Genomic DNA, 12,339 nt, shown 5'->3' with positions numbered 1-12,339 from the left:
CATTTATCAAATGATTGATTCTGTCTGAAGCCTTGACCTTGATAACATGCATTTCACAAAAGTGTTAATTCACTTTTTAAATCCCCTCCTACTCCCGGCTTTTGCTTGACTTATATAAAACACACCAAATCAAACAATGCTCCTTTAAACTAAAAGTTGACATCGTGATTGAAATTCGAACTAATCACAAAAACAGCTGAATCAGTAGTTTTTGCATCTAATTAGTAAAATTGTGGTTAGACAGCGATTACATCTGTCTCCCATGTTGCCAGCGAAAACATATCCTTGTTGGTTTGTTGCATTCTGTAAGGTTGTCCGTGTGCCTCTGTTGTAGTAGGTGGGTGAGTGGGTGTAGCTGTGAAGAATTTCAATCACTTTTCAAAAGACGAAGCAAGGAACACCTAGTCGTGGCAGGTTATCAAATAGATTCTGGGACTGCATGTCACATGATTGCAGTGAAAAGTTTGGATTTGGCTGCATGGTACGAATACTAAAGCCCGACTGTCTGAGCTTGAGCCAGACTCATACACTACTGCAAAAACAAAAGGAAAACACTTTTGTGTTTCATGAACGGGGACATTACAGTGTGCTCTATGAGTTGAAGCAATGTGAACCGAGTCATCCTGTTCGGGTTTAGATTATGATTTAAATTCATGCCTTAAATTATATAACTGTATATGGGTTACAAATAACTATATACTAGTGTTGGTAAATATTTCGGTAACTACAAGGGAAGACGACGATGGGTTGGGAAATAAAGAGGCAATGATTGTGTTTAAGGACTTTATCTCATGGTTATGGCTTAAAGTAATATTATTACTGGGTAACAAGGCAAGAACAATGAGGAAATGATGAGTGTTGAAATGTTAAAATTAAATTGCCCTACAATTTATTTCAAAATTATGATGTATTTACAAAATCAAGTACTTTGAGAAATTAACATGTAATTTATTTTAAAAATGGAGTAACCTACTTATTATCAAGACAGTCCCTTGACAGCTATAATTACATAATTGGTGTTTTATTCATGATTTATTTTAATGATGATGAACAGCGGAATAGTAATGCAGTTTTGGATCTGTCTGACAATCAAAGCACAAACAGGTTTATTGGAAGACAAAGTGGCGTGCTGTTCATTCAAATTCAGCAAATGACACTAGGATACTATTAGGATTACAACTGTGGACCAAAGAGTAAGAATATATTATAGGGCTAGTCCGTGGTATCAGGATACTGTACCCTATACTTGTTCAATATGTACTGAGGAATTGAAAGTACTTAGTATAGTTTAATACTAGGTCCCATCCAAACAAAAATGTATTATCCCTATTCCCTGTTCTTCTGCCCTACTCCTACAACAGTAAATATGTAATTGGAACATCTATGTACAAAAAAATTTACACTGTAACTTGTGATGCTGCGATATAAAGTGTCACCCACTTTCTTTGCAGTCCTAAAATAAAATCGTTGCTCATCACAAACGTCTGCAAGCAAGAATTAAATCAATATCAACAAATGTAGATCCTACAGGAGTAAGCAGACATATGGAGAGAGTATAGAGACATCTAGGGTTCAGTGCAGGGCGGCTCACAAACAGAACAGCAGAGACTTGCTCAGCATTTTAATGTGTATCTTTCAAAATCACAAGTAATAGACGTTGGAACATTGAACTGTGAGAATCGGTTTTCTTATCTAATAATACTCATTAATAATGATTTTGCTCCCAGTGAAATGTAGGACACATTGCTCCTCTCTGTTATCTACATACCTCAGAAGTCTAGTACTTTTATCTGTTTGAATACTACTTCATCTGAGGTTCTCTTGAAATTTACATGTAACACAGTATCCTTTGAAGATTTCTTGGTGTTAGACAGAGCAATACAGAAAGTTGAGCTTATGAAACCTAAATCCTGTTCGTATTTTTACTCTGCTGTATGTTCAGCCTCTCAGTCTCCTCAGCTTCCCCCTCCTCTGCAAATGGCTACAGTGCATTGTTGAGAGGAATCATAAAAAGATGCTCCACTCTGTTTGACCCTCTCTCAGCCCAGACGTCTGCCTTCTTTTTCTCACATTCTGTCCTCACAGCTTTTCATTCACTCACCGTCTCTCTCTCTCTCTCTCTCCCCCTGTCCCCACATTCATTAAACTCATACGACCTCCAGGTGGGGGCGTGGGCCGTGTGGCTCCTACACCTACCCGGTGCCCTTCTTGTCATCATGCTCGCCAGCAGCTCATTTCTGTGGCTTGCTGAGCGCAACACAGGTGAGCGTCTATCCAGTAGTCACAGTGAGCAGCAGCTCTCTGTATGGTACACATGGGTCCTAATTAGGCCTGAGGGCTGGAGAGGAGCAATCCCCTAGAACAAGCATCAGCCAGAGTCTGATTAGACTCTGCAAGTCAACGGCTCTCCAGAGATTGCTTGCAGGTCAAATCTCTCCCTCTCTCTCTCACCCTCGCACACACGCGCACACACACACACACACACACACACACACACACACAGCTTTCTCTTCAAATATGAATCCCCTCAGGAGCCAGCCCATGCAAATCATGAAATCCTTTGCATTTCGGAGCACCATGACGTGACCTATTTGCACTCAAGCTAATGAGGTGCTTGGTAAGCTTAATGAGTATTTGTTAAAGCTAACATGTGAATATTGTGTTGATTAATATTTTCTCTTGTTGTTATGAAATGTTGTGACTAAATGATTCATTTCAAGCAACTCCCTACACAAGGTTAAGTTTTAATGTGTGGATTATATTTTTAATTAAAGGATTTTCGTATATAGTACAATTTACATGTGTCATCCCTGTAGAGCTTCTAGGTAATTATTAAATGCTCAAAATACCTGAAGGGACGAATTAATACTTTAAGAGTACTGTTGATAAGGACTAGTTGTTGCTGAGACTAATAATAAGACTTCAAGGACATGAGCAGAGACATATTGTTCTTTTTATCTTTCACACTCCATGGAGAGTTTTGGAAAGAGGCTTAGAGCGTTCTTGATAGTAATTTTTGAACATTGTGATCTGATATTGATTAATGCTTAAAGCAGCATAATTTTTTTTTTTTTTTTTTTTTTATATTACTGGAGGGTTGAAAATCAAAACAGCAAAAGGTCTACTTTTCTCTAAAGCACCAAAAAACAAGACTAAATAAAAGTCAAGTGCAGAGGCAGAGGACAGGCTTTAAGTGTTTAAATGTCACAGTGATGCTCCTCATGCAGATAATGTAGTTCATCTACAGAATCCCTGTTGGTTAATGTAGCTTCAAACATTCACTCCTTTGGATTTTTAATGAGCGTACAAGTAAGATGGAGGCAGCGGCAAAGGATTATTTCAAAAAGGAATTCTCCATTGAAACGTTAATATTGCAGTTAGTATTAAACATAATTGTTAACAATGCCCTAACTATTATAAATGCAAGCCTACAGGAAAATGCATTTTACATGCTCGCTCCATTTAAGCAGCGCTAAATTAAAATAGTACACATTCACATCCTTTGCTCCTTTGCTCGAGATGCTCACATGAGATAGAATGAGGTTCCCTGATATCCGAGCGAGACAGCAGCTGACACTGCAGAGGCAGGGATTCAGCGGTGTACTTCCTTCAGTCCTAATGCCTCAGAATAGTTTAACTTCTGCAGCCGACAGGATGTCCCAGTGGTCGAAATAACCAGTGGCTTAGGAGCCAAATTAAAATGAAGTGCTGACAACTGTGGCACAGTCTCAAGTACATAATGATATATGTTCTACAACTATTTGCAGACTAGTGTTAGAAGTGAGTCTGGAGGGATGACACTTAATAAGTGTGTGCATGTGATGTGCTCTATTAGGCTGATGGAGGAAACCAGCAAAGTGAAGAGGAAGAAGTGATGTGTAATAGACGTAAGTTTAGAGTGAAATGTAATTTTAAACGTAGGCAATATTCTTGTTATTTATTTTTTTTTACAAAATGATGTTATCAACGACGGCCTGTCTAAAAGCAAGTAACATTTTTTTGTGCTCGTGTTCCGATCTTTGCATCTATTTTACACATCAACAGCCACCAGCCCACCGCTTTTTAACTTGTCTCCAGCAGAGTGAGAGGAAGATGGCAAAGACGTGAGATTTTGTTGGACGCGTGCCCTCTCAAGATTTAGATCTGTGAAATTCTGCAAAGTCCTCCAAATTAGAAACAGTTGTTCAGTGCCATCTCCTTGTTGTTGTATCTGTTTGTCAGACGAGCCGAGAGCCTGTTTTCTGTGGAGCAGCCTAAGTGAGGTAGAAAGCTGATTAGATTGGAGGAGTAGTCAGACCTCAGCATCTCTCTCACCAGGAGATGTGTTCTAATTAGAGTGTGTGCCTCATGTCTCACTGAGGAGAATAACAAGCCTCATCCCAAGGCTGCCTCCAGATGAACCTCACATCCGCTGCAAACCAAAACGCATCTGATGCATCAGCAACCCCTGGACTCCAGACCACACCTGAGTCGACATGCAGTGCATTAGGATTTTGAGGGGGGTTTACATCGTGTGGTAGCGCTCTCTGAGCTGGAAGCCTTGCAAAGCTGGAGCAACAATGAGGGAAGCCAGGTAGACTGGCTCTGCATGCAGATTTTAATGTCCAAACAGTTCTTTCAGGTAATGAACACATTCCCAAACCCCAATCATTAGCAAATGGGAAATTATATCAGTGGGGCGACTATTTCAATGGTGCATTTTTACCAGAGAAGGGTGTCTTTTTTTTTCAACATATGGAGCAGTCTAAAAGGAGGGACAACCCAGATGACATTTAAGGGGGGGGGGGGGGGGGGGGGGGGGCTGTGATTATGGGATTCACGCAGCCAAGATGATCCTGCATAAGCCTGCTCCAATATGTGAAGCTATTTTAAATCACACATCAGTCTTGGGTTGTTGTGCAAATGCCTCCACACAAATTACAGATACAAAATAAGGGTAAAACCAATTGACACTGTGAGAAAGTGTGAGAGCAGGCAGAAAAATTTGATGCTACATGCTACTCAACTCTGGTGTGAAAGACTCAATAATCTACTTTCAGTTTTTGGGTCTTAAAACAATTTCTGATCAATAAATAATGATACTATATTTGATCTAGTGCTCACCAATAAATCAAATAACTACACAATTAGAAAAACATTTGATATCAATAGACCTACAGTTGAAAGAAAAATGCCTGTTCACTCAAATATTGAGCTTCATTGACTATTGATTTACCTATAAATCAATCTCAGTTTAAACTATTATCAAGGCAGCACAGCGCTTTCCTCCACATACATTTACATAGTACTCGATCAGACAATAAATTCTTTGTTGTGTCCATAAACATCAGTGCACACACACGCACACACACACACACACACACACACACACACACACACACGGTGGAGGATGGTCCAACCTCCCCGGGCGGCTTGTCTCAGATTGGATGTCAGATGCTGGAGACAGCTGCACTCATCACAGCTTTTTATGAATACATTACCTTTTATGTTCATCCAAGCACTAATTTATCTTCCTCAGAAAATCAAACAGGACAGACATTCACCAGTCCTCTAGAAAATTAGAACTTTCAGAAATTGTGCTCGTGTCTAAGACAAATATCTGCAGCCAAAATAACTGCAAATCATTCAGCTGGGTGGTAATTCAAACCTCGTCTTTGACGGATTGCGTGTGCGGATGTGTGTGTGTATTTGTGCTGTCTGTTTGTGCCCGCATGTATTTTCTTTTTTTTTGAGCTGAGATGGCTTATGAAATATCAAAGTGTGTTATTTGCCTCCACGAAACTCCACAACATCAAAGACTTTCCCCCTCTCCCACAAGAACCCAGGAACCTCGAGTTTTTTACTCGTGCAGCCTCGCCTGCCTTCCATCTCAGCATTGCTCAAAAGGCAAAAGCCTCTAATGATACAAGATACAAGATGGAGAGACTGCTGCCAACAAAACATGGGGAGAAAAAAAAAAAAAAAACAGATCAACAACTAAACAGACACATTTTGGGTGATGATTGACATCCCTGCATCTTTTTATTATTCCTGTGAAGTTCGTCCAGACACACTGATGCCAGAAACTGTGGCCTCACACTTTGGCTGATGCAGCAATCTGGTGATATGCGCCTCTCTGCCTGCCAACCACCTGGCTGGAAGAAGCATAATCAAGCTCTCAGTCAATCATTCCTCGCACAGCCAATAGTGTAGGAAGAGTGTCAGAGGAAGCGTGGCAGACATGCGCTGGCTGTATGTCCAACTTTGACACTTCACACCTTGCTCTCTAGCATCCTGATGATGTATTGGCAAGTTCTGAGGATTCCAGCAACCCACTACTGTGCATTATGTAGGAGACATGAATGTGCAGCATGTGGGAGAAATATGGCTTCTGGGTCTCAAACATTTAACAGGTTAAGGTTTTAATAAGTGTATCCCCTGCCATCTTAAGCAGAAAGAGCAGTCGACTAAAATGTCAGTGAATTAATTCATCAGAGCGGTTTGAGGAAAATTACACTAAAACTAAAACCATCTTACAAATAAAGCTGCAAGTTGATAATATGCTGGTAGAGGAATGATGGAAATTGTATCCTGTATGACTGTTCTATTGCATAAAAAAGGCTTTTGTGATCACAGATGACTCCTGAAAGGTACTATGAGGACTAATCCTGACACGGGAGTCATCTCTGGTCCGCTAACAACAGCACAGTCTCCTTGGGTGTTAAAGTTGTTTTCAAGGCACCACTCACTGCTCAGGGTTATGTAATTCAGCCATGGATGTCCCACATGACACGTTATGTATATTGCATTGCCTAAAAAGCAGCTCTCTCTCTCTCCCGCCTGCACTCAAGGCTTGCTAGATTTTTCATCTCCAATTAAAAAGGGAACTAAAGCACTGCATCACTGGACTCAAGAGAAGAGAAATAACTGACATGCTCGCTCCTGAAACAACTGAATAATTGAATTTGTTTGCCATCCAGCGGGGGGGGCTCGCATTGAGAATACATTTAGTCAAGTGTAGTTTGCTGCTTAGTGTGATGCTAAAAATGACATTTTAAGATGATAAAATGAATAGGCGTGACTTGAAATAACAAGAGAGAGCTGGTGTTTTTGTAGTAATTTTCTCCAACTCTGACAGTGACCAAAAAAAGAAAAATTGTGTGGTCTAGAATAAAACTATTTTTTTCTTATTAGCCATTTTTTCCTTTTTATTGCTATTGTAAAAAGAAAACGCATCTCGACTGTAATTAACTAGAAATGCAAAATACCCAGATTTGAAAAGTTCAACAGATTTTTCTCATTTCTGTTATTAGGAATTTTATTGCTGCTTTTTGAAACCAAATGAGGTTGTTTGAATTAATACTTATAAACTGTGCAGTACATTATATTTTGTTCCATCACTACGCTCTCTTTCTCGCTCACACACACACACAGGCATACTGACAACGGGCCCTTCTCTTGATTGGCTGACAGCAACGCATTCCTGTGTATTTGCATATAAAGCGGGGAAGTGAGAACCGATCATAAGTGGTCAATCGAGACGCATGTGGAGTCGCATGTTGAGGCCAGGTGTGAACTGACGATCTTATAGCTGACCACTTGGGACCGGATCACAGAGACGGATGTTAATACCAGGTCTGAACAGGGCCTACTTTACAGTTGCCTCCTGAAATTTCCTCAGTAAGATTTAGCATAATGATGACTGGCAGCACTTCAAAGCTAGCCCATGGCCCTGTTCACATCAGGGCCCTATTCCATCAAAGCAGATAAAGGAAAATCTGGCTTATTTTGTTAAGTCTCGCTAATATAAGACAGAGTTCTGTTCCATCACTGTGGCCTATAGGATTCCCTGCTCAGTCACCATGGTAACTGATACTGCTGAACTAGCCTGTAGCAGGCTAATAGTCATGCTTAACTTAGCTGTGTGTCAATGAATTTCCAACGGACGGAAACAGAATCCCAAGACAGCTCCATCAGGTTTTTTCATGTCCATGTTCAGACACTAGGGTCAACTCCTCCTCCCCCTCAAAGAATAGCTTGATACTTTTTTCCTCAGCTAGATAAAAAGGTTTCTCTATGTGTAGGCTGTATGTTTATGTTTCTGCATTGTCATATTAATAATATAAGCTATCAATCATATTTATGTATTATATAATAAATAACTATCTTAAGCTTCAGCCCCAAATCTAAGTGAATGGATAGAATATTAGCATGATCAATCTGTATAATATAGGCTAACATAGACTATTATAAAGGCTACAGTTGGCAAAATACAATTTAACATTTATTGCCTTTATCCTGATAGCCACAGTAAGCGAGGATGACATGAGGGAAGGGCCACGGGTCAGACTCGAACCCGTGTCACTGAGGTTATGAGTAAACTTTGATGATATGCGTTCTGCCAGGTGAGCTACCAGAGGGCTGTGTTACTGACTTTACCTCTCACAGGTAAATCTCACAGCACACAGAGCTCATCAGTTACTGCTCACTGATAAACTTCTCCAGTCCACCTGTAGTTGTAACTAGTTTGGTTTTATTTGGCATTACTTTATTCACATATTATACAGGCCGGGTGGTAACCCCATTCAGCAGGGGGTTGCTCTGCTGCTGACAAGAAAGCGGCTCTAGTTTTCCCTTCCTTCTGTGACATCATCATCTTGTGCTTGTATAGTTAGTGTGCACGCATCATGCAGTTTGTTCAAGCCCGGTTTGAGTTAACGTTGATGAGGCTCGGCTAAACAGTGTTAATGGAACGGCTTGAGCCTAAAGTGAAAGTTGGCGTTAATTCTAACTGGGCTTTACAAGTAAGCGCAGATTTCCTTTGAGACGTTGATGGGATACCCCTCTGGTATTAACATGTGTCTTCAGTGATCCGATCCCAAGCGGTCAGCTATAAGTTCGTCAGTTCACACCTGGCTTTAACATGCGCCTCCACATGCACCTCGATTGACCACTTGTGATCGGAACTCACGTCCCCACTTTCTATGCAAATAAACACGTATATGCTGTTGTTTTTGGACAATCAACAGACAGGTCCGTTATCAAGGTGCTTGTGTGTGTGAGAGTGAGAAAGAGTGAGATAGCGGGGGACGTAGAGGTGGAGCAAAGTAATGCGCTGCTTACAGGTTTTATAATGAAGTAAAGTTTTATCCATTAGAAATAGTAAAATATTGTCCGTTCATTATGAAACTGACGAAACAAATTAGACTGGCTTCATACGCTTCTGAACAGATACGCACTCCTACTTTAATCAATCCAGCTGTCTACACGGGCTCACATTTTACTCATACTATACACCAACAAACGACCAAAAGGCCAAGGTAGCTTGTTTAGCTACACTGTCATATTGAGCTTTAACTCCCATGCATCAACCTTAAGCCAAACATAGCCCTTACAGTTAACCATAAAACACCTCACATAAAATGACCCCACTTTTGAACATACATTTTGAGCATGGTTGGCACAAGTCTGGACTCACTTAGGACTGTTGTGGTGAGATGTATGCGATTTAAGATGAGGCCATTTAGACAATACCAACAAACCCTCTCCACAAGATTCTGGCTGACAGAAGCAGCTGCAAACGTCTCATCTCACTGCGCTGCAGAACAGAGAGGTTCATAAGATGCTTTGTTCCCACCGCCATCAGGCCATACAACACCTCACCCAAAGGAAGTGGACTAATTTAATTATTGTTTTTTTATTATTGAATGTTAATATTACTAATGAGCTACTGGACACATGAATTTCTCCTAGCGAATAAACAAAGTATCAATCCATATATCTGAATAAATGTCAGACACAATGGTTAAATGCAAAAACAGGAAATATTTATTCCACCCAAAATAAAATGCATGAAAATAATAACCGGGGTTTTCGTTTTCAGTTTATGGCACCATAACATTGGCTTTCATGTTGGAGCTCATTTTGAAGGGCAATATTGTCATTACTCACTGTCCGTTGGGAAAAGCGGGAAGCTTTTAGTGACCAGCAGTGCAAACCCTCTGTGGAGCGGCTCGCTGAGCAATGAGGCTTGATCCATGTGCAGAAAGCAGTCTTCTCCGTCAGCAACAAGTCCTGAGCACCTCCACTGCAGCAGCATGCGTGGCAGCGTCTGAAGCACACTGCCAATAGGAAGCACAGTCTAATAAACTTCCGGTCTATTAACTATACATGTTCATATTATTATGGTTTTAGGATCCATACTCACTCACAAGCCTGGTGAAAAGAACGTGCTTTCCCACACATGCAGTCAGTCTTCTGCTCCAGTGGAACAAGCCTGAAAATGAGTTAGCTAACAACAGTTCACGCCGTCCACACGTGCTACAGCGTTTGTGCTAATTTAGCAAGAAATTACCGACTCAAACAACTTCAAATCTGATCTCCTTCACAGTTTCGCAAGGTACATCCTTTTATAAAACCACCAGCTCTTAACTTGACTAAAATGGAGTGACTTAACAGGGTTTAACGAACTTATTGATCAGAGCTCGACATCTCCTCTCTCCACCTGCGTCTCTCTCGGTGCGTCTGCTCCTCGTTCTAAGTTTTAGTCCCGCCCCCTCCAACAATCCGACAGGTTACACTATTCATCCCCTAACTTTACACTGATTAGCTGATACTGACTGATTGACACCTGTCTTTAGCCAACACACACACACACACACACACACACACACACACACACACACACACACACACACACACACACACACACACACACAAACACACACACACACACACACACACACACACACACACAGAAAACGCACCTGAGACGTTCAAGGTCTACCCCAAACATAGGAAATTTCACTAGCTTACCAAAATAGTTTGTAGAAGTATACATTTTCTCGTATTAATGTCCAAAAATAACTTCATACTGACCCAGGATATATTTCAATATACAAAATATAAAAGGATAGAACTAAAGGGCATATAAAAACACCATACAAAATCAAAATTAGTGGGGTACTTTATAGTTTTGCTTTAAAATAGCCATTGTAAATTTCAAACTTTGAGAAAATTCTTGAATGAAACTGGAAGAATTACACTGTCATAATGCTGTTTGATTCTCCTGCGCTCTTCTTAAAAAAAAGACAAAAATTAATAAATTACTCAAAAGGCTTTTTTCTCTTTCTTTCTTGCTCTGAGAAGAACTTCAGAATTCTCTCTGATCTATAAATACCAACATATCTGACTTGAGGTGTATTCAACTCAGCTGCTAACACCTGCTTTGTAAAGTTTTCCTCTTGTCTGCAAGTTTCACATCTTTCCTGTGTTTTCCATCACCGTGGATGAGTGTGGATGTTTATGAGATGCTTAGACCTGCTTTCAAATGTCCCATATTCCTCTGGGTTTTCTGCAGTCTCTAGTGTCTATGGCTAACATAGGCCTGTAAACAGAAAGAATACACTGTAGCACCATATCACTGATGTAAATATGTCAGAAGGTGGACACAGTGTCATTATAGTGCATCCAATTAAATAGCCCTGAAACAAATACTATTATTGTGCATACTGTTCAGTTTTATTGAATTTGTTTCATAGTGGTGGTATTGCTAATTCTCAATTGTAGTTTGGTCTGTGTTGTATTGTATTGCAATATGATGTAAGATACTGTATTCTAATGTAACATCATGTTATTGGTGCAATGCCACCACAAATATTGGTCTAAATATTCTCAGTAAAAAAATTCTGACACAACAAGGTTCACAATGTTGCAGGGCTATTTTATTGGTTTGTAATATGGAGGTGTTAGGCTGTATTATACAGGTATTTAAGATATTGTGGCCATCCCCTGTATTTCGGTTTCACCACAGCACTCAATGCATTGATCCATCCAAACAGCGAGCAGTGAAAAAGTGAAAGCTAATCATGAAAATTCTGTTCGGCGTCTCCTATCCAGGGACAGAGTTTCTCAAAATGGAGACTTAGCAGCAGCATTAGGGATCGAATTTGGCCCCGGGAGATACCAAGATTGCATTGATCAATAAGATAAGATTGCCTTTCTACAATGCATCAAACACATTAATGTAGCAAAAGCAAAACATGTAAACTAATTACAGCATGTTAGATGCATTATGTTGAGGAGTCAAAAAGGGTAATGTCACAATTTGTGTGTTAAATCCAGATAAAAGTTGTTGAATTCTCCACTGAGGTCTTGCTAATGATGTTCTCTTGGAGCTTATACAATTGGCAAATGATTATTGATTTCAGCACAAGAGAAGCCTGGCTCCCTTACAGAATGATCTTGTGCCGGGTTGCAGTCTGTGAATTTTCTAATTACATTCATGTATGTATATTAATTGCACAACTTTGTATTTTCCTTTGGAATGCGCAAATGCTCGATTCTGATAGGATAAACAAT

This window comes from Seriola aureovittata, chromosome 21, assembly GCF_021018895.1.
Source record: "Seriola aureovittata isolate HTS-2021-v1 ecotype China chromosome 21, ASM2101889v1, whole genome shotgun sequence".
NCBI lineage: Eukaryota > Metazoa > Chordata > Actinopteri > Carangiformes > Carangidae > Seriola > Seriola aureovittata.
Note: the sequence above shows the minus strand (reverse complement) of the source record.